The 27,964-nt window shown below is 43.4% G+C and overlaps 1 protein-coding gene and 1 long non-coding RNA gene across 16 annotated transcripts in view; one reads left to right on the top strand and one right to left on the bottom strand.

The window, feature by feature from the left end:
- Rere (arginine glutamic acid dipeptide (RE) repeats) overlaps positions 1-27,964 on the bottom strand; it is a 340,456-nt gene that overhangs the window by 154,411 nt on the left and 158,081 nt on the right. The gene's annotated exons all lie outside the window — the stretch shown is intronic.
- Positions 127-26,346, top strand: Gm52709. The gene is made up of 2 exons (XR_003955312.1): positions 127-3,935; positions 6,734-26,346. It is a non-coding gene; the product is annotated as a predicted gene, 52709 (long non-coding RNA).

Raw genomic sequence — 27,964 nt, 5'->3', positions numbered from 1 at the left:
GGCTATAGGAAAAGGGCACTGCCTATGGGCTCACATTAAGCAGACCATGCACACAAAGGATAGGCACGATGTATAGGCCTTAGGTTTTAGCATTCATATTTTTACTCTGAAAAGTTTACTGGAAAAAACATTAGTCTGTACTGTTTATTCTACAGAAGAAACATTGATGACAAACAGTATGAGAAGGTCACAGAAAAAGTGCTGAAGTCATTGTTCAAAGAAAGGAGCAGCCCCCTTCTGTGGGAGACCATGACACAGCTGTGTATCCTGAGGGAAGATGGGAGAGATGCTTTCTCAGCAAAAGTAGAGACCAGAAAGACAGATGGAGTCGGATACCAGCATGTAGCACAGAACACTCCATGTTCGTGCTGAGAAGTTGTTGAACCCTAGCCGCTGTCTGACCACTGGGGTTTGTTTGTTTGTTTTTAACTCAGCTATGACCACAGACAAAGGGACTCACAGGTAGGATGTACCAGGCATGGCAAGCGCAGCTAAAGCAGCCAAAGAACAGAACACGTGACCACACCTGGCAGAAGGCTCAGTCTGCCAAGACCCACGAGAAACACTTGTCCTTCCATTTTATCCCGAGGGGAGAAACTTAAGACCATGACTGAGACAGTCACAAGCTCACCACGTTTGCAGCGCTGACACATGCCTGATGACTCCGTCCCCTTGCCACTGTTAAATGCTGCACCTTCCCTAAGCAATGGCAGGAAAAATGTCTTTAAACATTGCTAACTACGTGTGTGTGGACAAAATGAAGTCAAAGTACTTGAAAAACATAGACTTAAAAGATTTGTATCTGTTTTATTTAGGGTTTAAACACTAACAAAACAAAAAACAACAGCCAGAATGATCACATGAAACCTGGCCCAAGCACTATGGAACAAAGGACACAGTTCGCTAGACAACACAGGAAAGCCTGTCACCATGGACCCCCAATGTCACACCATGTGTGTGGCTCTGGCCACGCTCTAAGATTCTGGGTTTTGTCCTGGAAAATGAGAATAATTTAAAGAACTTGTAAGAATGGAAAGAGAGCACCTGAAAGCAGGTGACTGCTTAAGGAAAGGCCCATCGTCTGTCAGGAACCTGTGTGGAGAGGCTGGAGCCGGTCTCCCTGCAGATCCCGAGAGCTCTGTGGAAGGGGTGGCGCTGACCTCCAGCAACCTTTCCAGGCTCACAATGATGAGTACTTCCCAGAGCAGCTGGGAAGGCAGGTGACCAGCCGCTCCCTCAACCCGGCTCCAATATATAAGCATCCACACATTTCTGCAACACTTGTAAGACGCACGAAAACATGAACTCATCAGAAGACTCTTTGGAGTCAATGACTGGCAACTGTAAATTGTTTTTTTTTTTTTTTTTCTGAACCTAGCCAGAGATATACTGGAAACTTAGTTAGATGTGCTATTTCTACATTACTAGTTACCAACTGACGCACACATGCCCACTGATTCCATATAACAAAACAACAAAAACAAAAACAAAACACCTACTCTGGCTTGCTTATAAGCAGACCTGTAACTCTGAAAAACCTCCTAGAGCTCCTGATGCAGTCTTGCCCATTGGCCAGGGGGCGGCAGTATTGTGTCAAAAACATAAACACTTCCACAACTATAGCAAAACAAAGGTAGAGTCAAATGAAAGAAAAAGTGAAGGGATGGAAGGTCAGTCGATTCCTAGGGTCTCTCCATGTTTATAACTGTATGTCTCCCACAGAACAGGACCAACACACAAAATGTAACTACAGTGTGTCTGTCTCTTCACTGACTTTACTTAGTGTTACCATCCGAAGGGTTACATCTTCTCTGGAGGACACTGCTACTGCAGCAGGAGCTCTCAGGTCAAAGGCCACAGCACACTGGGGGTTGCTGGACATTAATAATGGGAAGGCCTCCTCTGATTCCTACTCTTTATAAGTTAACAACTTGCTCAAAAACACCAAAAACTAAAACCAAAAAATAAATCCAGGAATCATATGGCTTACCAAACTCCCTGGGTCTGAATCCTTGTTACAATGCCCTAAGCTCCAACTCTGCAAATAGCACACAGCCTCAGCTTTCCGTGCCGCCCTCACTGGCTGGGAAAACTGGGTCCATTCCTATGAAAGCTGTCGCTATTCTGCAGACACAGGCTTTCCTTTTCTCAGACTCAAGGCTCTGGAGCTGTGGGCTTCATCACTTTAAGAACTCTAAGATGGGCTGGAGAGATGGCTTAGCGGTTAAGAATACTGACTGCTCTTCCAGAGGTCCTGAGTTCAAATCCCAGCAACCACATGGTGGCTCACAACCATCTGTAATGGGATCTGATTCCCTCTTGTGTGTCTGAAGACAGCTACAGTGTACTTACATACATAAATCTAATTAATTCCAGGAGCAGATCAAGTGTTTCTAACAGTGTGCTCACTATTTATTTACTATTGATACAACTGAACACAAACATAAACCTCACATAAATTTATCACCTTCACTAAGTCCCGAACTAAGAAGAGACACTTCCAGGATGAAGGTACCCTGGGCAGTATTTCTGAAGAAAAAAAGACACAGTAGGAAGTAAAGACTTTCCCATTCACTATCTGAGATTCAGACAAAAATGAAGGTCAGGAGGTCAGACACCACAGAGCTAAGCAACCCACCAAAGACAGGTATGGCTATTTGCTGGGTTGGGCGAGGGGTGTGTGCCCACAGGCTATCACTGGACTTACTGTTCTTCAACTCTTTGTCCTGTTTCCACTGCCAAGTGCAAGCCTGCAGGTGCATGGCATGATGCTTGGCTGTGTTGTCCTTAATAGTAAAGACACATGGATGGCATATACGCAAAGAGATTTGAAATGTGAGACAAACACAGCAAAGTAAGGCCATCTGCCACTCACAGCATTCTTGACTGGCATGGTTAATACGCGGTATCTTGAGTGGCTAAAGGATAGACAGCAATGTACTTCAGCTGTGAGTGTCTGTACAGGTACCTTTGGAGGCCAGTGAGTGAGTGACCTTAACAATGGCAGTGTGAACCCATCAGCTTAAGGCCTGTACAAAATAAGTGCAAAGCAAAGGCCAATCCTGGAGCTGAGAGGGTGGTGACCTCAGCTCCACAGCATCTACAGCTTCTGACTCTCAAGTCCCCAGAGCCGCTGAGCTATGCTACTCGCTTCCCCAGGTCTCCAGTGTGCAGGGGGCCCAAGGTAAAACCTCATTACTTCCATAATGGTGGGAGCCATCCCTACCACACCCTGCCCTACCCACTTCTTATTGGTTCTGTCTCTCTGGAAGATACTGACTAATGTACTAAATTAAACACAGGCTTTGAAAAAGTCCAAACTTTGGGCTGTGAGGCTCAATTTTACAGGATAAGCAACTAAAAAGTAATTCCCATATAAATATTATGTTTACTCCAGGAGCTACAGTCATACCAGATAAACATAATCACAAATTTTCTATTTGATCCATAGAATCTCTCCCATTACAGGGAGAGAAAATGTTTTGTTCACAATCAACTTAGTAGGAAGCTGCTTGGTTTCCCTAAGTTTCCACCAAAGCTTGACTATTTTAAGAACTTCTTTTATCAAAACTCAAGCTTTAACAAGTTTAAATTTGCCATCTTATTAATAACTGAGCGGCAGTTGACAGTAATGGTGACACCCAAGTAGAGGAACAAAGAGGGAAGTCACAGGACTCCCTAACACCAGCTACGGGGTGTAAAGCAGAGGTGGAGAGTTGGGGTTCTGCCTGAGAATGGACACACAGGCTCAGACATTGGAAGGTCCGGTTCCCAGTGGGTGGATGGTTTAGGAAGGGTTAGTAGGTGTGGCCTTCTTGGAGGTGTGTCACTGGGGTTGGGTCTAGCCTCTGCCCCCCTCTGATACAGTACACAGCACCCCCTCAGCTACTGTCCAGTGCCGTGCCTGCTATCGCCGTGGACAACCCTCTGAAACTGTGAGTAAATGTTCTCTTACATAAAGTAGTCATGGTGTCTCTTTACAACAATAGAACAGTGAAGACACCTTGACCGCAGGGCATGGAAACACTAGAAGGTATACAAGCTGAGTCTGACATCTCATGATCACAGGGTCACATGATTTTAAAAACTAAAATGACCAACTCACGGCTAAAGATGTATCTCAGAGACTACTCTTAAGTTTGATGGCAAAATATTCTGAAGATTTGTATTGGTCAACACTGTTTTATGTCCTCAAGTTTCTTAATCCCAGGGAATCAGTCTTTCTGATACAGGTTCTCTGGCTGGCCTGGAGCTCACTATGTAGACCAGGCATGCTGGCCTCAAAATCACAGAGATCCACCTCCCTCTGCCTCCTGAATGCTGAAATTAAAAGTGCCACCATACCCAGGCATTGAGTAAAATCTTAAAAATTACTGAGGCCCTCCCCCCAATTTCTTCCTCTCTTCTCCCTCTCTTTCCTCTCCTCCCTCTCCTCTTTTCTTTACTTTCTTCCTTCCTTCTCTCTTTCAATGTGTGTTGGTGTTTTGCCTGCATGTATGTCTGTGTGGGACTATCATATTCTGGAGTTACAGACAGTTCTGAGCTGCCATGTGGGTGCTGGGATTTGAACCCAGGTACTCTGGAAGCCATTGAGTCATCTCTCCGGTCCCCAGGGTTAATTTTTAAATTAACAGAGGCCAAGGGAATCAGATGCCTTTGTAACTGGAATGACAGATAAGTGGGAGCCACCTGCTATGGTGCTGGGAACTGAATTTAGGTCTGGGAGAGCAAGGTGTGCTTAACTACTGAGCAATCTTCCCAGCCCTGGTTTTGTTTAGAGACAGGTTCTCACTATATAACTAACTTTGGCTGTCCTGAAACTCCCTGGCCTCAAACTCACAGGGATCCACTTGGCTCTACCTCCTGATCCTTGAGATTAAAGGTGTGTGCCACCGCGGTCAGCAAGACTATACTTTCAACAAACCAAATTCAGAAAATGAACAGTACTTTTAATTTCACTTTCTTCTGGAGCTGGAACATTTGGCCCCCTGCCACCAGTCACATCGACTTTAAAGGAGCCTGGCAACATTGCCCGGTTCCAAGAGCTGAGCCTCCTGTTCTGCTGCTTTCTGAATTGTGCTTCAGGATAGTAGGCCTGGTTAACATGGGAAAATAACTTTCAGAGCAAACATTTGCATTTAAGACTTGCAGGGTTAGAAGCCACTGCTTTAAGTTAAAGTTTGCCCACATAATAACAGAAATCTAATTACAGCTAACACTCCTAACTGGTCATAAATAATTCAAATAGCTGGTTAAGAAATGAGAAAATCAGTAGAAACACTGAAACATTACATTTCCCATTTTATGTAAATTAGTTTTTCTTGTTTTAGATGTCTTAATTATATTTCTTTTTCCTACTTACTCAAATGAAAACAAAGACTGTAACCTCTAATACCTGTTGGTCTATTTATATAACTTTTCCATCTACACCATTTTTCTAATACAAACATGCCCTGGAAGCTTATCTCACTCCACATGTAGGACAACAAAGGGCCACTGGCTGCTGCAGAGGAGAAATGGAAGCAGGAAATGAGAAGGCTTTGTTAATCCCTGGGTAATCGATTAGTGTATTCACTCAAGTGTAAGCAGAGCTGGGAAAACGTTCAGTTCTTTTCTTTTCTTTTTTTTAAGTGTGGGGGTGGGGATGGCAATGGAGAAATCGAAGTGTCACAAACATTTTAAAATAGGGATTTTTGTCAAAAAACTTCATCATGTTCCAGCACTAATGTCTTAGAATGATTTTTTTCTTTGAAATCACTGTCCTCATTTTTGAAAAACCAGTTTTAATTTTAGGCTATTCTTTAATTATTGAGATATAATTTACATAAACTAAAATTACTTGTAATGCTGAATAAGTTTGAGTCATGCACCGAATTTGTGTTATCAGCCCAGACATAAGATGGGGGCCACTTCCATTACCACAAAGCCACAACTCAGAGCCACCACGGCCATGCTGAGACAGCTGGCCTTCAAGATTACTAGAAAGTGATGCCCTGATCCTCCGCTCTCCCACACACTTCCCATTTATAGGACACACCATTCTATGGAGCTGCTGTGCAGCCATCTCCACCAGGAACAACTTCAGACAAACCAAATTCCAGGTGAAGGTCAAACCAACTGTCAGGTAAAGATGTCTCTAGAAACTTCCAGAGAAGATTACTTACAGAAATAAGTGAAAACAACTGGCAAAAATAAGTGCTAATTCATTTTAAGGCATTCTTTCATCAAACCATACAATCAGTATTTAACGAGCGCCTGCTAGGGACTGAGTGTTCTAGAAAAGGTCAGTGACAGCAGCCGGGGATGGGGACGTCCAGAGAGCCTGTAAAGCTTGCTTTCCACAGGAGCAGCAGGCCCACTCCTGGGCCCTAAGTCAGATAGATAATCACTAAGTGCAGGGGGACCAAAGAAAAAAGTCAGGAGCAATGAAACCTGCCATTTAGTAAGCACAGGACGCCAGGCAAACAACACTTATTTACATTGCTGTTTAATTTCTTTGGCTATTATATTCCTTAAAATTAGTAGTCTTCTCAAAAGTTTCTGAGGCTGGAAGAAAAAGCTAGAAAGACAGCTTTGGCTGCTTCATAGGTGGGGGGGGGAGGGGGATGGAAGTAACCATAACGACCAAGCATTTAAACTGATGCCTCGGCCCTGCAGCCAAGAACGAGATCATAAATGATTTAAATATGAGATTGTTTCCTCTTCATTTCTTTTTTGTAACTCAATTGCATAGGTTTCAAGCAAGAACTCTGTAGATGGCAATATCATAGCCAAATGCCAAGGGCTGGATATACCTGTCACACAAAACTCTCTACCTATAAGAAGACTGAATCAGAACCCCAAATACAGCTGTCTCGCCTTGTTTGCTCAGCTGAGGCTCAGCTTGTTCAAGAAACCTCTCAAAGATTCCATTCATCCTGGAAACTATGACCTAACACAGTCATTGTGGTAAGTATCCCATATGAACATGAAAAGAACGTGCATTTGAGCAGCTGTTAGAAAGAAATATGACACTTGGCTGCACACACCTTTAATCAAAGCACACGGGAGGCAGAAGCAGGGTGATCTCGTGAGTTCGAGGCCAGCCTGGTCTACAAAGGGAGTTCCAGGACAGCCAGGGTCTGTTACACAGAGAAAGCCTGTCTTGAAAAACAAAACAAAACAGAAAGGAAGAAAGAAAAAAAATATGACACTTTGCAAATGACAAGTAGTCAAATGAAGCTACTATTCAATACTCCGCGACTACTCTCCAACAGCCTGTATTGTCACTGATCTGAACGCCCACTGCAGAAGATATGCTGGAATCTTTGCAATTGTCTAAATACCCATCATCAGTAGAATTAGGACAAATTGTATCGTATCCTTATGATACAACAAGGAAAGAAAATCAACATACAACATGGATGAACTTCACAAAGATACACAAGCAAGCACGCAATTCTCCTAGCAGATGCTGTTCCAAGTGAGCAGTGCCAGTCTGCAAAGAACGAAGAGAGACAGGCCCAGGGGACGCAGTGAGTGGTCAAAGGAAAGACAAGACCACACTGGAAAGACAAAGTGAGACGGAGGAGGAGGAGGAGGAGGAGGAGGAGGAGGAAGAGGAGGAAGAGGAGGAAGAGGAGGAGGAGGAGGCAGCAACATGCACAGAAAACTGAGAAAAAAGAGTAGCCTTCAAAAGCCCCAGAGTCATGACAATTGGAAAAAGAATGTTCAAGGAAGAGGAAGAAAACCGTTTCTCTACAAAGATACAGAACTGAGGGGACGTGTATGAACACCAAAGATTACCCAGCAATGATGCATCAGTGATGACTGGGAAAACTCCTGATTTGCACATTCTGTAACAAGGTATTTTTATTTGTGCATGTGGGGAAAACCCCTTGTAACTTGAGAATCATAAGGCATCATGTGGCAACTTTTCCTCAAATAATTAAGAAGGTAAGTGGTCTTTGTATTGGACTTGCAACCTTTGTGTAAATTGGTGTTAGTCAGATAAAGGACTGGGGAAATGAATTCTAATGATAAACGCATGCATGATAAAGATAGCTCAACTACTTAGTACATGCTGTCAAGATTATCAGGAAGTCCTGAGAAAAAGTAAAGCTCTATTTATAATTCACACTCAATTCCAAAGTTATTCTGACGCCCTCTTCTGACATCCACAGGAAGCTACATAGCCTTGATATCAACCCCACCCCACCCCCACCCCACCCCCACCTCAGTAAAATAAAGCCTTTTAAAAGTGAAACCCTGAGAAAACATAAATAAAACATAAGCCAACAGAGACGGTGCTGTTCAGGTTGGCAAAGTTGCCAGATGAGATCATGTTAGAAAAGCAGACTTCCACAGAGGCACACACCGTGCCCAAAGGCACACACCATGCACAGAGCCTTGTGGAGGAAACCTGGGTAACAATGATCAAAATAACAAGTACACTCATCGGCTGCCTCCCCAACAATATCACTCATGGCAACTTATTCTAAAAGTATTTTTAAATATATTTCATTTTATGTATGAGTGTTTGCCTGAATATGTGTATGTGTGTTTATATATACCATCTATGTGGAAAGCCCAGAGGCCAGAAGACGATGCCAGATCCCCTGGAATTGGAGTTATAGGTTGACTGTGAGTCACCCGATATGAGTGCTGGAAACTGAGTCCAGGTCCTCTCTGCAAGAGCAGCGAGTGCTCTTAATGGCTAACCCAGCTCTCCTGTCCCTCTAAAAATATTTTTTGCACATACACAAAATAACTACAAAAATCTGATATCTAGGGCTGGAGAGATGGCTCAGTGGTTAAAGAAGAGCACTGACTGCTCTTCCAGAGGTCCTGAGTTCAATTCCCAGCAGCCACATGGTGGCTCACAACCATCTGTAATGGGATCTGATGTCCTCTTCTGGTGTGCCTGAGGAGAGCAATGGCACACTCATATACAATAAATAAATAAAGCTTAAGAAAAAGAAAGAAGGGAGGGAGGGAAGAAGGGAGGGAGGGAGGGATAATATGGGCAAGTAGAGCCCCTAGAATAGGATACTTATGTCTGGCTACCTTTTAGTAATTTTAGCATGTATACAGGTTATCTCTGTTGAAAACTAACTGGATTTTTTGCCGTGCATATATGCATCTACTTGTGCCATGGCACAATATGGTGTGCCAAAAGACAACTTGTGGGAGTCAGTGCTGTCCTCCCAAGTGAATCCTGCAGAGTGAACTCAGGTCATCATGTCTTATACTGAGTGCTTCTAACTGCTGCTGAATCATCTCACTGGCTGTCAAATTAACTTTAAAAAACAAAACAAAACAGGCTGTTTAGCTTCAGCCACGGGCCTTTGTTTTCTCTTTTCCCGTTACCAGGGTATATTTCTGCTGCTTCTTTCAATCTAGCTGTCTGTTCAGTCAATGGCAGACAATTTCTAGCAGTCCCTTATTCTATTAGCGCATAAAACTGAGTATGAGTTTGGGTCCTCAGAACCCAAGTGAAGAGTCACATTTCCTAGCATGTGCCAACTATGTCAGTGATGGACAGGAGGATCCCAGACAACTGGCCTACCAGCCAGCCTCCCACAATTACTGAGATAAGCGGCAGGCTAAAGACACCCAACGCTGACCTCTGGTCTCCAGGACACGCACCTGCACACCACTGTGAAAACGTCTAAAGTTGGAACACACCCTCTGCTGCTTGTACAAGAAAGATGCTCGCACCCTGTCCTCACCCATGGCCTATCACATTTCACAGAGAACCTCGTCTCTAAAAGCTCTGTGAATGTAAAGAGCAGAGCAGCTTTAAGGATGGGATGTAAAGAGTCACTCACAGGGTATGGTGTATTACTCAAAGCTACCTTAGAAAACAAGCTTTGAAAAGAAAACCAAGTTGCCTGAGCCTGTTCACACTGTCCCTTCTAGGCAGGCTGTGTGCACGCTCGGGGACTGGGAGGTCACAATCAGGGGTAACTGAAACCTTCCTGAGAGCAAGCCAGGAGCATGGAGTTTATTGCACCATTTTCTGTTCCTGCTTGCTATCTCCACAAACTCCTCTTTGATTACAGATTATGTCTTTCCAAAAGGACTATGTGGCAGCAAACTGCTGACAAAGGACTGACGGCCATCCTCTTCACGTCAGCCTGTTTAGCACTTCCATGCCTGCACATGCTGTCCTTACAAACCACCAGTTACCTAACAGCTAAGGGTATTATCACAACTGGATTGAACTAATCTTTGAATATATGCTCCAAAAATTAAATTTCTTTATAGTTTTCTACCTTTAAACCTAAAGGCAGGCAACACAAAAACTGAATGCCATCCACAGGGCCCTCACGACTGCCATGAAATGTCACTTACATGACAGAGTTCACATCCAATTACTGAACACAAGCAGCCAGACCATCTATCACTTACATTAAAACAAGCAGAGCACAGCAGCAAGGCTGTTGGAAGCCATCACATGGTTTAAATGGATTTCTCACCTTTCAAATATCAAGGGGTTCTCTCTCCCAGAACAGCTCACCACAGGGTTGGCCTTTTAACAAAGAGAGCTTCCCAAGTTGAAAGAACATTCAGCAGATAGGACACACAGCAAAGCCCATTTCAAAGCAAGAGACATCTGCCCCTTGTGTTAAAATACAAAACAGTAAAGGATCTTTTATATTAAAAATAATAAATACACGTAAAAGGAGAGTCTTTTTCCAAGAAGTCAAGTATCAGCCCTGAAAAAGTCCCTGCCTTTGGTAAGTGCCCACAATTTAAAGGAATAGTCTAGAATCTATTCATTTCCTAATTCTTGAGAATAAAGAAACCTATCTTAGGCCCCTTGCTTGGAGCCCCCAATCAAAGCACCACGAAGCACAGAGCTGCTACTCATGCATGACCCAGGATTAGCAGCCGAAGCAGCCCCGGAGCCACACAATGCACAGCCGCACTGTCCACCTACTAGTGTCTCACACGGATCCCAGACACAGGTCAAGACCAGTACCCTGACCCTCTGTGTCCTTCCTTTCCCAAAAGAAAGCACTAAGAGCCAGCTCCGGTAATTAATACACAGAACAATCACGGCTAACATGGGAAGCACTCATATTCTATAAAGTAAGGGGAGAAACAACCAGGAGAGAAGGCCAAGAAGTCACTGTCTAGCCCCAGGGTCCATGTCAAAAAAAGCTGTCAAATTCTACGTGGCAGTGAGAAATTGCTGGACGTACAATAAACAGTGCCCCCAAAACTGGGATCTCGGTCTGGAGAGATGGCTCGGCGGTTAAGAGCACTGACTGCTCTTCCAGAGGTCCTGACTTCAATTCCCAGCAACCACATGGTGGCTCACAACCATCTGTAATGAGATCCGATGCCCTCTTCTGGTGTGTCTGAAGAGAGTGACAGTGTACTCACATGCATAAAATAAATAAATAAATCTTAAAAAAAAAAAAGCAAAAACAAACAAACTGGGATCTCATGGCACAGGAGAGGGCAGCACCTGGCAGGTAGCTGCATTTCAAATCAAGCTCTAAAAAGGAGGCTCCTAGTTTCTCTGCCTGTCCTGAAGGATGTGTGGAAGGAGACACTATACAATGTCTCCACAGTTGGAGGCTTCTAACTCAGGGTCTTTATGATGCAGTACTGTCCTCTAGCCTGAACCACAAGAGGGCCCTGTCCCTAAAGAAGCCCAAGACCCAGAGGGTGACAGAAGCAGCCTTTTTGGTTCCAGCTATTCCTCGTGCCAAAACAAAGTCTTGCCTTGGCAAGTTAATAGTATTTTGTATGGTACTGCCTATATTAGAAAGTATCATGTCCTAGTATTATAATACTTGGTACATTTACATAAAACAAGTAAGACTTATCCAACACATACACCTTAGACTGCTGGGATATTTACAATGGACTATCACATACTTGAAAACTGAAATTTCAAGCGCTACTGTTTGATGGAATATTACATCAGACGAATATATTTAAGGGAAAGAAAAATATGTTTTCTCAAATATCCACTGGCACAGCTACTCCCTTGGCTCAATGTAATATTCCCTCGAAAGTTATCCTACTTAAGCTTTGCTGTTTTGCTCTGTAACAATCAGGAAACTTAAAACTTTACATAAACCTGCTGCCATGGGTCAGCACTGGTCATGGCGTAGTCCCATAACCAGTCTTATACTATCCTGGATATCTATTTAAGAAAACAGGGGCCTAAAGAGATGACTCAGCGGTTAAGAGCACTGACGGCTCTTCCACACATCCTGAGTTCAAGTCCCAGCAATCACATAGTGGCTCACAACCACGTGTAATGGGATCTGATGTCCTCTTCCGGTGTGTCTGAAGACAGCTACAGTGTACTTACATACATACGATAAATAAATAAATCTGTGGAAGAAAAAAGAAACAAAGAAAAGAGGACTAGGAAAAAAGGCCCCTTGTATGAAGCCAAATCTGACAGGAAGCAGCGTGTGTTATCTGACCTGGTCTGAGCTGGGCTGGTACTTGGGGAACTCAAGGAGTAAAGGAGAGCTATGGAGTGAGACAAAATGTCCCTTTGTGTGGCTCTGCCTCGTGTTTCCTACCTAGGTCTCCTCTGACGGTTTTATGCGCGAATGCTGGCAGCCATGAGAGAGAGATAGTTTGTAAGATTTAGGAATTCGTATTTGTGGTCCTGGGGGTAAATAAAAAGGCATTTCAACAAAAACTAACACACCAGGTATATTGAGAGGATGGCTCTAGGGACAGCATAGTTTGTAGACATTCCTCATATAAAAATAGATCAATAGTAAGTCAAAATAAACGCCTGCTGACAGCACAACTAAATGAACTCAGATGTTTACATGAACTCTGCACATAAGCAAGGACAGGATAAATTCCCATCAACCATCATGCCTGGGAGGAAATGAAAACTAGCACTGGGGAATGTGACAGCTAAGGAAGATCCCAACAGGCAAAGCAGTGTAACCGTGTGTTGAAGGGAGGGAAGGTTGGTCCAGGCAGACAGGTTAGACGAAGTAAGGCTAAATAAAGGAGCAGAAAGAGTCTGGTCAGTTATGGGCTCTAACAGCAGCCTGCAACACACCCCTGTCAGCACCAGGCCCCACTGCAGGGGAAAAGCTGTAAGTATAGAAAGAAATTTCAACAACAGGAAAAACAGAATTTAAAAAAAGGCTCCAGTAAAAGTCAAGGATGAAAGAATTGAAAATCAGAGTCAAGACAGCACTTTCGTTACTGCTGTTTTGTGGTTTGATGGAGACGGTGGTTTTAGTTTTGAGGCAAAGGGTTTTCTGTGTAGTCCTGGATGTCCTTGAACTCACTCTGCACACCAGGCTGGCCTCAAAATTAGAAAATCTTCCAGCCTCTGCATTTGCCTCTACGATTAAAGGAGTGTGCTACAACTTCCCGGCTTTGTTTATTTGTTTGTTTTAAGCAACAATACAACAACAAAGGAAAGTTCTGAAATTAAAAGGAAATAATATTACTCAACCACATCGGTCAAAAAATTTAGGAAAATTAAATTCACTAAAAAAGGAGCAAGAGAAATCTAATGTTACAGAGCAGAGTTTTATAAGCTCAGCTACGGGGGAGTGCGATTGTTTCCCAAAATAACCTAAAATCAGTAACTAAAATAAAAAGTAGAATAATACCTATGCTGCTGAAGAAAGCAAGGGGAAACGTATATGCATGCAGACATCCTAAGAGAAGCAAACTGTATCAAAACAAAGATACTGTCAAATAGATGGCTCAAAGAATAAAGAGTCTACATCAGAAATGAAGAAAAAAAAATCACCTAGAAATGAAAAAGCCAGAAACAAGAACCGAACAAACAGAAGATGAAAAAGGTTAAAGAGAAAAAGGAAAGTTCGCTGACCTCTGTTATGCTGTCCTCTGGCTCTCATCTGCATTGCCTTGGCACAGGGCCACATGCACAAACACACACAAACAATAGTAACAACTTTTGTTACTAACACAGGACACAAAGCAGTCAGATATGATGGTGTAATCCTATAACCCTAGCATTGAGGATAATAAAGGGAATTCAGTTGGACACCATCTTATTTACACTGTACCGTCCCCATCAAAGTGCTCTGGTGAATGCTGAGTACTTTTGCATCACTATAATCCCTGTACGGTCAGGAAGATCAGAAGTTCATGATCATTCTCAAATCCTCTCTACTAACATCATCAAGTGTAAGAAAACGAAATCATCACTGGACTTTGACAGTAGTGTTCTGCACTAATGAAAACACAGTTTGTAGGGTCAGGTGTGCACCACCACAACTGGCTGAACCTCTTATTTTACAGCTCTAAGATTTGTGAGCTAGTACCAACATTAGTAATTATTACTCTATAATATTCTGTAGGAAATGAGATAAAGACAATCATTATGACATGTTCTAACTCTGACACCGGTGTCCTGGGAACCAAGAGAGCACAGGTGGACTCCAGCTGACATAGGTACAAGCTCTGCCTGTCATCCTGGCCTGGAGTGAGGGGTATAGTATCATCAGGACTGCAGTGCAGTGCACCTGACTAGTCTGCCCTTCAAGTTACAGACGCATGCTCACACCATTCAGTATAAATCAAAAGGTCTAGAAATTAAAAAAATATATATCCAACAGCAATAAAACACAAACTGGATAATGCTTTTGAAATATCATTTCCCAGTAAAAGAAACTAGAAAATGTCGTGGAAGGGTAGTTTTTGGTTCTGCAGTAGGCATGTGCAAGGATGGAATACCTTCACATATAGTCGAGAAAATCTATCAAACTCCAAGGTCAAATAAAAAAAGACTCAGGAGCTAACCCCAAGAAGGCCCCACTAACTATGACGGGTCAACCTGGCTTCCCTAAAGATTAATGATTCCAAGTATTAACAGGAATCCACCAGTCTTAGTATCAGAGTACTAAGGTAGCATCTGGAAAGCAGATAATAAAGGGGAGAGACAGTCCTCACACAGGGTGGGCCTGGGTTAAGCAATGGCGGTGGCAGGAGCACTGGCTGCCTCAGATCCTCTCCAGCCAATGAACGAGACTGAAACAGACTCTCGTAACCCTGTAACTTCTAAGGATTCAGTGGACAGAAATACAATAAAATCAGTATTATGTGGCTCCTGAGGAACATACAGTGTAGTAATGAGGACGTGTGAATGAGATCAGCTACACAGGCTCGCAGGTCCGAATGCTTGGTCACCAGAGTGGCACTATAAGAAGTGTGGCCTTGTTGGGGGAGGTGTCACTCACCTCTGCCTGCTGCCTGTGAGCACAGATGCAGACTCTCAGCTACCTCTCCAGCACCACGTCTGCCCTGAGTGCTCACATGCTGCCCACCATGGCCACAACCGATCAAACCTCTGAAACCGGAGTTTATAAGAGCTGACGTGGTCATGGTGTCTCTTCAGAGCAATAGAACACTGACTAAGACAACTAACTATAATTCTGCTTAGATAGATCAAATCTAAGACTATCTTATAATTGGATCCAGCTACCAGCATAAAGGAAATGCAGAGGGTGGAGGCACAATGCAAATAGTAAAACTCGGGTGGCCAAACCCCTTGATGATCAATAACAAGTAGGGAAAGACCTGACGGATTATATGTAACAGACTTGGACCACTTATCATTGACCAAAAAACCTGTTGCCTAGAAAGCCACATTCAAAAATGAGACATTAAAAAAAAAAAGGACTAGACTACACCGGGGTGTTGGTAATTCTGTAGGGAAAGAAAGGACTGTTACCACAAGGGAACAGGCAGCCAGTAAAGGCCTGAAACAGTTGATTCACGAACTACACAAATGATCTACCTGTGTGTTTGCATCTCTGTGAGCAAAAAGAAATTTAGAAAATATAAAAAGATAAACAGAAGCAAGCACTGACCCTACACTTCACCTGAAAATCTGCTTCTGAGAAGCATCAGCTAGGGCTCTGCTAGCCAGAGAATGCAGGAAAGGGGGCAGACACCTACATCAGCAGTTCCACCAGGGCAAAGGCAAGCTTCCCACCCGACCCTTGCTTCACTGTGGTTTTGTTTTTATTTTAGAGACATTATCTCACAATGTAGCCTAGGCTGGCATTAAACTCTTGGTCCTCCTACTCTCCTAGGGGCTGGAGTTTCAAGCATGAGCCACTATAACCAGTACCACTTCATTCTCATGAGCCCATCTTTAAAATCACCACCAACGATTTCCACCCTATATACATTTCATGAAAGATCACAAGAGGTTCATCTTAGTTTCAAATCTCTTTAAAGTCATCTTTTCACATACTACCTGCATGAAAATAACTTATGTTAGCTCATGAGAATAAACTGTAATGCAGCTCAAAATTAAATGTTTAGTTCTAAGTCATTAAAATAAACAGACATATAAAATCTGATGAAAATGTTCATTTCTGGGCTGGAGAGATGGCTCAGCAGTGAATAGCACTGACTGCTCTTCCAAAGGTCCAGAGTTCAAATCCCAGCAACCACAAGGTGGCTCACAACTATCTGTAATGGGATCTGATGCCCTCTTCTGGTGTGTCTGAAGACAGCAACAGTGTACTCACATACATTAAATAATTCTAAAAAAGAAAAGAAAATACCTATTTCTATAAACTATACCACAGTCTCTTACGCAACTTTAGTCTGCTCTCTGCACTTTCTGTATGGTTTTCACGTGAAATAAATCTCTAATAATTCCCAGGGCCATTACTATTTGGGTGGAGGTCCATGTTTAGGGGATCTGGTTCTGAATGCTGTAATCAAAGTGCCAGTTCCCTACACAGTTCTCCTTTTCCCAGTAACAGATCTTCTACCGTACTGGGGAAGAGCCAAACTCAACATCCAAGCAGCCCAGTGTTGGTCAAGCTATCAAAAGGCTCTGCCCTGTGTCTCCCTGCCTGTGGACAGCCAGTGACTATGAGTCCACTGCAGAGCCATATGTTTACAAAGTACAATTAAAACCCTGAAGGAGTATCAAACCACTTCAACAGTTTCTATCACCCACTCTCCATCTCTGCATTTATCTCACAGAGGATTGGTGATGGTGCAATCTGTGTGCCACATCTGAGTCATAGTAGCCTCAGGGATTGGGTGTGCTGCATATACAGCCTCAGTAGCCATTTGTGACCACAATGAGACCTCCTCGCTGAAGACCAGAGTAGGGAGCAGAAGCCTCTCCACGGAGGCTCACCTTATCTTATGGAACAACAGACAATAACGCTAAAAACCACGCTTACATTATTTGTCACTGTGAAGTTTCCAAAACACAGCATCACAGAGCTTTCTTTCCACATGAGAATAATCCTGAGAAGTAAGCAGGGTGAGTGGTATCTCCACTTGACAGCTATGAAAACCAGTTCCCTAACAGATGAGACAGCTTGTCTCAGTAGCACAGCTAACCGTTTAGAATTAGGAAAAAAGAAGCCAGCTGGGTCCCCTTTCCATGAACAATCTAGTTCTCAGTGAATTGAAATTACCTCATCATGATCATATATAAAACACAATGCAAGCTAGAGATGGGAACTCATAATGACACGAGTCTATACACCACTGGGTAGAAAGATCAACAGAACACCACAGTCAGCTGGGGAAGCCAAAATGACATTGAATGGCTACACTGAGAGTTTGCCACTTTTTGTAAGGCCAGCAAGCATTTTTAAAAAGGAAATGGGAAGACAGAAACTGCAGGTGATTTTTTATTTTATTTATTTGTTTCCTAGAGGGGGCCTTCTATTACCCAGGCTGGCCTCAAATCCTAGGGCTCTGATCCTCTTGCCAAGTCTCTCAGAAGCTGGGAACAGAGTGGCAATGAGGCACACAGGGTTTAGGCTCAAAACAATGTAGCCAGCAATGCAGTGACTGAATTAAAAATGAGTAACACTGAAAACAAACAAACAAAAAAAACCCAAAATCTCAAATACTACCCTGGTTCTAGATAAATCTGTCAAGTAGTAGTATTTCTTAAAAACTGGAAAATTTTGTCATGGCTAATTATAATCTATTGTGTTTCAATATAAACAAGAGATTTCTAAAAAAATAATAATAATAAAAAGAGTCTCAATGACCACCATCGATTAGATTACTGAACATTCTATGCCATTAAGTTATTTACTACTAGAGTCATCCTCACTTCCCCGAGAAACAAAGACAAATTATTAAATAGCAGTCTAGTTAAAAAGAAAAGTCATCTACAATGGTGGACTACTTTAAGCAATCTCCCTCACCTAAATGGGTGTCAGACATTCCATGTGACAAAAAGGACTACGGTATTTCTCAAATCAGTTACTGTTTGCGAGATTCGGGATTAAACAGAAAGGCACTCTTTTCATTACATAAATATTTCCACTACAATAAATACTTTGTTAGAACATTAAAAAACAAGGGAACTACCTTTATTAATATATTACACTTTGCATATTAAACCTTTCATATTTCCCTATTTTTAAGCTAATTAACAAGAAAAAAAGCCGACAGCACACACTAAACTCCTCCAAGGAATAAAAGCTATTGTTTCAAAAACTCTCCCAGGGTCGCTGACAATGGTTTCTTGCAAGGATCATCTCACCTATCTGCTTTTGATTACTTTATGAAGTAATCAAAAGGAAAGGGGTTAGAGAGAGAGACATGAGTGTAGGTGTAGGTGCAGCATTCAAACTCAGCAGCTCAGAACAATATAGGAAAGAATCAAACCACTTCTCCACTAACTGTGCAAACCACAACACAATCCTTACAGCAGCACGAGCAATAGGAAATAGCAATGAGGTAGGACGCAAACTCCAGGAAATCATCAAGTTTCTATTAGCTCAGTGGCCTGTAGACAAGGGTCCCAGCTCCTCCTGGGCATCTGCCAATTTTCCCAGTACCTTCTGGATAAAGACACACAGTTGAGCATAAGTGTAGGGAACACCTGACAAAAGCAAACAGCTACCACAGGGAAGACAAAACAAAACACTTACTATCTGACAGAAAAACCTGCCAGGCCTGTGTATAAAAAGCATCTGTCTGTCCTAGAAAGAAACCTCAGTGGTTTAGAACATGGCTTCTCTTCTAGGGGACTGGGTCCGGGTCCTAAGACCTTTTACTGGCTTACAACCTTATCTAACTTCAGTTGCAGGGAAGCCAACACTCAGAAACACATATGGTGCACAGATATAACACAGAGACAAATCAACCATGTATATAAAATAATGACTTTAAAAAAAATGTTAAAGCAGGCTAAGTAAAACACTGCACGAGTTTAGCCCCAACCTTGGTAAAGTGACTTGGGATTAGAAGTTCAAAGGCAGCCTGTGTTGTATTGTGAAATTTTGATTCCAAAAAGGGAGAAAGAGGGGCTAAAAAGATAGCAGCCTTTAGGACCACTGGCTGTTCTTACAAAGCATCCAGGTTCAATTCCCAGCATCCACAGGATGGCTCACAACCATCTTTAATTCCAGCTTCTCTGACTTCTCTGACCAGGTACTCACATGGTACATAAGCATACATGCAAGCAAAAACATATAAATATTTTAAAAATCAATCTTTAAGAGAATAAAGCATCTATCAAGAGGTAATGTGTAATCATTCCTGGACAACTACACAAAACATGGCAGTTCTCTCTAGAGGGGCAGGAAGCACCTGCATGTAGGAATACAGCTACACTTCTGTAGACTGTAGACTGGCCTAGAAAAAACTGACCCAGGTACAAAAGCTCCTCAGTCAGTATGTCAGATGCAAGTCAATATGACAAAACCTAGAGAACTGAACGGGCCTGTCCCTCTCTTTGAGGGAACCAGGAAGACTTGTGATTTAGCTGGTTCAGCAATAGAGTAGAGTACTTGCCCAGCCCACACAGGATCCTGGGCTCAGTCCCCAGGAAGAAACCCAGTGGGAGTAAGGGAAGGAATTCCCCTTAGAGAGCTGAGTCCAGGTGACACACCATGGAAGCAGTGCAGACACTCAATGCTGGCAGTGTTCAAGTGCACTCAGGACCACAGCGGAAACTGCAATTTCAGCAACCTCTGCAGCCCTACAGACCACGAGCATTACTGGACAAGGCATGAGTCCCTAAAGGGGAGAGTGAGCTGAGATTCACCTCCTACTACTCCTAGCAGTAATTAAAACCATTAAATGAACCATTTAATTCATAATGAGGTACACTTTTAATCTGACACTGCAATTCTGAAAAACAATTGCTTACTTTTAAAAAACTTGTTTACCCAGATCTCTGACATTATAACTCAAACAAGAAGTCAATGAAATGAAAAATATTCCAGGTCCTCTTCTACAAAACTCAACTTCTTGCTCTGACACCATGAAGGGAATCCTATTTCCTTAGGCGCGAGCAGAGGAAGTGCCACTTCATCCAAGTAGTAAATAGATGGATGCCTGGCTGAGCAAGTGCCTTGCTCTCAGTCCTCTGTAAATGTGAGTGGGTGATGTGTCTACCCAGTTAAAATAATAGTCTAAAAAAGCAGGTTGGATATTTTAAATGTACACTCTAAATTACTAAGATAGGATATACAGGGGCCAGTCTGCTGCATTCCTCCACCTGCATTGACTGACTCCACCAACCAAAACACACCCACATTCTAAAGCCAGGCTGGCAGAGAAAACAACTAACCTGCAGTGGGGGTGGACCATGTGGACAGACAGCACACAAGAGACAACAAGACACTTCTCTACCCACCATAGCAATAGACAGACCCATCGGGCATCCCCAACCTTCCAGTGTGAGGCAGCATAGGACACTGGCTAGGTATGAGCCTGGCAAGGTTACAAGTTACACTGTTCACATAAAGCCAACTAAGGTCACCTTGTCCAGGGAAGCCTCAGATCCCCCATACACCACGGCCTCCCTGCGGTGCTGCACATTCCAGACAAGATGCCATGCACACAGGCCACTGCCCCTGCTCTGGATATGCGCATTTCAATGCTTTCTTTCTCTTTCTGCTCTTCCTTGTGCATCTACCTTCCCACTCAGCCAGCTCCTACATAGAGCAGAGAAAAGACTTTAAACTCTGAGCAGTTATCGTAGGTAGCCACCTCTTGCTTTTTGCTCTGTCTGCACTGGCCTTGGCCTTGAGTCCTGTTTCTGCTGGAAATGTCTCTAACTCAGCATTGCCCTTGGAGGGTTAAAACAAAAAACACCTTCTTTTGGCAACAATGGTACCTCCACCAAAAACTATGACCATTACAATACTACCATTTTGAAAACATTGAAGCCATTTGATTTCCCTTTACAGAGAAAGGATTCTAAGTTCCCTCAGGAGATGCAGTGGCCAAGCACACTTGTGCAAGCTTCTGCTCTTCAGAAGCCCCTGGCTTCTTACTTATTACAGCATTGCTCTTTAGTCCCCAGGCCAGGCCTTGAACTTACAGTCGTTCTGCCTTAGCCTTTAAGCAGCTGCTAACACAAGCCTGTACCACCCGTCTAGCCAGCCTGGCTTTCTCCTTAATTTACATCATGAGGCAAGAATTTATAACTTAAACAGCATTGCAGGGTAATGAAATATGTCCAGTGTGTGTGGTGCTTGCAAAGGCTATCACTGAAATAATTTGTCAGCAAGGCAAGAGCTGAAAAGAACAGAAGACAAAGATAAGCAAGGGGTGGGCTAGTTAAGGAATACACAGAGACATATGGACAAAAGGAAATCACAAACCTGTTCAAGAGCACAGTGAAGCGGAAGGGAACTGTCCAAAAGGGATTCTCCAGCTGATTTTAATACAAAGCGCCTCAAAAATCCCCTTCTCCCATGGACGGATCACCAGCCCAGACAAATCCCAGGAAATGAAACGCTAGGAGGGCCACTTACTAACAGCGCAGCCCGGAGTCTGCATTGATTTCTGTTCTCAGCAGAGGGAGGATGTTTGATCTTCAGCCTCACAGCTCAGTGAAAACATCAAGAATTTAAGCACAGCACCTTCCTGACACATGATTTCTCAACAAAAGTAGTCTAGAATTCTCTGCCATTTGTCATCCCTCTCTATAGACTCCTTGGCCTCCTGCATTGCGTCTTCTTACTTGAGCTACTGTAACCATAATAATGTTTCAATTTCTACAGATTAAATAGTCAAGGATCACCTGTTCCTATGTCTCTTATAAATGATTCAATTATGCACTCCGTACATTCCCAGCTATTTGGGTTTTGTTTGTTTGTTTGTTTGTTTGTTTGTGGTTTTTTGTTGTTGTTGTTTTTCAAGACAGGGTTTGTCTGTGTACAACCCTGGCTGTCCTGGAACTCACTCTGTAGACCAGGCTGGCCTCGAACTCAGAAGTCCACGTGCCTCTGCCTCCCGAGTGCTGGGGTTAAAGGCGTGCGTGTGCCCCCACGCCCAGTCCCAGCTACTTGCTGACACGTGTGTGCACATTGAGACTTGCTGACACGTGTGTACACATTGAGACTGACCATCAAAATGGAAACAAGTCACGGCACCAGATAAAGCAAACCCAAAGCCTTATTCAATTGTGCAAAACAAAACACGGTGCTTTCTTTATTGTACCTTATAAGTGGGACAGACGCTCGACTCAATTTCTCAGCAACCAAAATTATAAACATAAAGTGCAAGTCTCTCCCAACCCAGCCAGGAGACAGTATGAAGCAACCAAGTCACCCACCTCCTGTCAGGGACAACCAATGCTCAATATCTGAGGTGGGCCAAGGAACTGCTGTCACTATATAAAGTGAATTTTAAATTATAAACATTCAACAAATTAATATTTTGGAGTGATCAACTCAATAAAGTTCAGAGCTATTAAGAATTTGACTATAAGCTGGGCACTGGTGGTATACACCTTTAATCTTAGCACTCAGGAGGCAGAGGCAGGTGGATCTCTGAGTTCGAGGCCAGCCTGCTCTATAAATCAAGTTCCAGGACAGACAGGGCTCCACTGGGAAACCCTGTCTTGAAAAGCAAAACAAACAAGCAAACAAGAGATTATAGTTTGGCATACTGGCACACATCTTTTATTCCCAGCACTCAGGAGGCAGGCAGAGACAGATGGATCTCTGTGAGTTTGAGGCCAGCCTGGTTTATACAGTGAGTTCTACGACAGCCAGAGCAACATAGTGAGACCTTATCTCAATTAAAAAACAAAGAAAGAAACATACAGGAAACTGACTATAAATAAACCTTACACAGCTGAGCTTAGTGGTACAAGCCTTTGATCCCAGTACTTGGGAGGGAAAGGCAGCAGATCTCTGTGAATTTGAGGCTAGCCTGGCTTATACAGTTGGGAGGGGGAGGTTGGAGAATAAAAGCTTACATGCAGTAGCAGGCAAATGCTAGCCAGTGGAGCTGACCATGCAGCAGCACACTGCCAGGCAAAGGCCAAATCACTTCATACAAATAACACAGTCACAGTGGTAAAAATAAAGAGCAACAGAGCCCAGCGTGGGGGCAGTGTCGTTGGCACAGGACATGGACGTGCTCCCAACAGCTTGAGCTAAAGCCATCCAGTTATCACAGGCAACTATTTACTTCAGAAATAAATACCAGCCTACCCTAACTGAATTAATGTTGGTTCTGAGGGTTCTTTTAATTTTGAAGTTTGATTTGAAATTAACTTATAAATTGCCCTTCACAGTAAGCACAAAGATTACACTTACTTTAAATGTTGGGGAAGTCAGTAGAAGCAAACCAGCAATTCTTGAGGCAGGACTGGGAGAGACTTAGAACCAGGGCCTGACCTGTTCGGCAAGCCCCCTATTACAGAATTTATACCCGCAGCCCTCTCGGAACAATGGTTTTCTCCTACCTATGATATGTTCATGGTTGTACTTCACTCAGTCGGCTGGTTATCAACCCACATTCCCAGAATCTTTTGGGGCGCTCTGAGGCTGACTCTATGACTACTGAATTCTTCACCATCACCATCATCATCATCACCACCATCATCACCATCATCACCATCACCACCATCACCATCATCACAGCTGCTGCTGCAGTTTCACAAGTGAACAAACTGAGGCTCAAGGAAATGAAGTCTGTGATTACAGAACAAAGCACTTCCAGCAAGACTGAGTCGATACTACAGTATCAAGAGTGAAAGGTATGATTTAACTGCTATGGGGGAATCATTTCTAATGAAAACCACAAGTAACCCCCACCCCATGGCTCCCACCAGAGAGCACTAAGATGCAGCAGCTGAGCAGAGGACAAGGCACGGATGGCAAGCAGGACTGAAGAAGGATTCTGGGGAGGATCGACCCCACAGAGGAAGAGGGGCCCAGAACCCAGCACAGCAAGGTAAGAAAGGAGAAGATGAGGTCAAAGAATCAGGCTCTTTTCTGCATCTCAGAGCTGCAAACTGAGCTTTACCGTCCATAAACCTGCAAGAAAACAGACAACTCTTCCACCACTGGCCAGAATCCCATTTCCTTTGTTTTTGTTTGTTGTTGTTGTTTGTTTTGTTTCCTTTGAGACAGGGTTTCTCTGTGTAGCCCTGGCTGTTCTAGAACTACCTTTGTAGACCAGGCTGGTCTGAGATCTGCCTGCTTTTGCCTCTGGGAATGCTGGGATTAAAGGCGTGTATCACCACCACCACCCTGGCCAGAGAATCCATTTCTATGAAGCACAGCTCTAAAAATGATTCCAGAAATCCTACTGAACTCATTAAACAAAAAACTTAAGAAGAGTTTTTGTCACCTATACAGCTTTGTAACCATCAATCAACAGAAAGCTGTCCCGAGAAATCTCCCTCATGACTTCCACAGGCCTTCTTTAAACACAGTCTCTAAACAGTCAAGTAAAATTTATTTCCATTGCTTTGAAAAGGGGAAAGCAACAAATTGCCAGCTTACATTAAACAGGTAACAAAAATAAAGGATTAAAGTAGACTGATCCATATTGCTAACAACAAAAAGTCAATCTAAGAAATCAACATGAGTACCAATATTTAACTCTTTCCAGGCTGAGCAGGCTGTAACACACCTGAAAAGAACTAGTGCTAGAGACAATGACCCAGACACAGCTTTAGCAGAACCACCAAAGGTCAGACAGCAAGCAGCAGGGTTAAAAGAGATTGTTCTTAAAAAAAAAAGACTGGAGTTCAGGTCCCAGCACCCACAGTAGGCATATCATCTGTAACTCAGCCTTCAGAGCCCCTGACACCCTCTGTGCACATGTATACACTCATGTATATACACACAAATAAAAATAATATGTAACCTTTAAAAAAAAATAAATGGTGAGCCTGGCATGTTGGTACGTGTGCCTCTAGTCAAAGCTAACTGGGAGTCTGAGGAAGGAGGATGACTTGAGCTCAAGAGGTAAGCAACAGCCTGGGCAATCCAATGAGACCTCGTCTCAACAACAACAACATAACCGGTGTACAGGCGCATATGAACCCCTGCAACCGTCAATGCTGATGGTCGATCTGAAGGATCTAGCATCGCCTAGGACAGAGGCCTCTGGGGTATCTGTGAGTGAATACCTAGATTAGGATAACTCAAGTGAGAAGACAGCCCTGAATGTAGGCAACAGCACTCCATGGGCTCCAGGCCCAGATTGCAGAAATGGGAAAGCTGGCCGGCATGGCATTCACTACTCACTGCTCCCGACCATGGATGCTAGGAAGCCAGATGCCTCGAGCTCCTGTCGTCAAGACTTTCCAACTACAATGAACAACACTCTCATGTGAGCCTTCCGTACAATGCTTTATTTGGAGTGTTTTCTCACAGCAACAGATACAGTAGCCTGTCTTTTAGAACATCCCTAAGAGGTCAAGGAAAGTAGCACGGGGTTAGTGGAAAAACAATAACCTACCACAAAGGAGCTGTGCTGTGACCTGAGAGGCCCCTCACTGAACAGGGGACTGAAAACCCCCACTCTGCTGCTGTGCATCAGTTTCTTGCTGCATATGCAGAGAAAGCTAAACTACAGTGCAATGAATGTTCTCCTATAAAATTACATAACGAAAGTAGATATTAGCAAAGATGTCTGGTGCATCATGAGAAGGAACACTGACCACTTTGTCTGCAACCCTGTGATCAATTTTCTCTCTTAGCAGCTCTCTCATTACACTATACTAGATCTGTGTGCCGGCAAAATTTATAGGGGCTCCACATGAGGATGGGGGTCTACCAACTGGATCCAGCAAGAATGACTTTGGCAGCACAAAACACCATTAAAGAACAATCAATACAATTAGCCTTATGCAGCAGCATCTGACTAAGAAAGAACGATCATCATGTTATTGACTCTTCTCCAATCTCCACTGATAAAGTCATCCAAGGACTCCACTAATAATGCATTTATTTAAATCCTCAGTGGATGCAGAGAAATGGCAATACTGATCATCACTAAGGCTAATATAGAAAGTTTACTAAAACTCAGTGTAAAACGGGCAGATTTAAAATCCATTCAGCATATCCTGATGAGAACCACAGTAAATAAAAGTGTCTAATAACGTCACATTGACTAGAACAAATACATAAATCAGCCTAAAGATATGCCATTATTTCTCAGATATATAAAAGAACAATATGTCTAAGACTGAAGTTTTACAAGTAAGCAGTCAGAACACCATTGATTTTCTTCCTTTAAGATGTAAATTCTCTGGCTCTGAGGATTTTACCCACTATAGCAGGTCCTACTTTCCACTGTATGTGCTTATTATCACAAGAAATCCAAGGCTTCCATATGAATCCATTTTGGTGGGTCTGACTCCCTAGTGATTTCTGCAACCATCCCTGGCAGTGTTGCTTTAAGCATTCCTCCTGGTTCTGTTGCACTCGAGAGGTGGGGACGGAGGAGTATTAAACAAGTCTTACTCTATGGCCTCACTCAAAACCATCCTGTTTCAGCCTTCCCATACTGAGACCTCAAGCATGGGCCGCCACACCCAGCTTATTATAACAGCAATCTCTATAGACATGTTCTTCATTGTACACAAGGAAGATAGCCCTACCCCCCCCCCGCCCCCGCTAGATTCCCTTTTATACACTGCATATCCTTACCAAGTGAATCTTTTGAAACAATGGCTTCTAAGAGCTCAGCTGGATTCGTTTCTAAGCCTTCAGAAGAGAAGCTCTCTCCTGCCCAGGCCATCAAAATCTTACCTAATGCAGCCTCAAATTTTCTGAGATCTCAGCCCTATCTCACACCTTCATCTCTACCCCAGCACCACTTGCATGTGCTCTTTGCAATACCCGGCATCTTCTCACAGCACATTCTCGACACTGATTTTAGGATGCATGCACGTTGTGTCTGCCTGTATCATATTGACACGTCAAAAGTGTACAGCTCCTGGATTCTAATCCTCCTTACAAAACATGTCCGAATGCTACCAGCTGCACAGAGAACTCTTCTTAGTGACAGGACAGAAACTCCGTACTGTGCCTAAATAACTGATCACATGTTGACAGTACCTGGTACTGCCCAAGGATATGTAAGATGGCTGCCCTCCTGCACTATTTTCTAGTTCAGTCTAATTGGGCTTCTTTAGTGATAGTCTTGGGTACTCTAGTCAAAACAATAAACACCCGTCTTCTAGAAAAGTTACTATTAAAGTCCTCCAAAAGGGAAGAGGAAGGAAACCAAGTGTGCACACTGTCCACAAATGGGAACCTACAACTCTTAGAAAAGCCCTCCTGGGCACCACCACTGCATCCTGCTGCATCTCATGCATCTACTCTGCTCATCCCATCACAGAGGTGTAGCCAGGAGAGGGGCACCATTCGCAGCCCCAGCCACTCCAGGGCTTTTTGACTAGGACTAAAGAAAAAGCCTCACTGTTTCTGGACGGCCTTCTACAAGGTGCCCCGAAGAGGGCAGTGGCCATAAAGTTTAGATTTGTGGGCCTGGAGTCCCAAATGAGCCTTGGGAAAGACACATTCCACGCTTGAACTTAAACTTACCCCCTTTTCCCCCATCTCAGTTGCCAACATCCATACTCGCTGCTGATTGCCAGCTCCTGCTCCTTGCAGCAGCCCAGCATGCTCTCTGCTGGTGCCAAAATACCCTCCACCAAACCCCCTAACTTCTGGAACTGTCCTAGAGGGGTAAGGCAAGTCCCGTCTTGTGCTTCCTCGTGTGTGTACTTAGTACT

Source organism: Mus musculus, chromosome 4 (genome assembly GCF_000001635.26).
Source record: "Mus musculus strain C57BL/6J chromosome 4, GRCm38.p6 C57BL/6J".
Taxonomy (NCBI): Eukaryota; Metazoa; Chordata; class Mammalia; order Rodentia; family Muridae; genus Mus; species Mus musculus.
The sequence above is the reverse complement of the archived record's forward strand: the minus strand, read 5'-3'. Positions and strand labels throughout refer to the sequence as shown.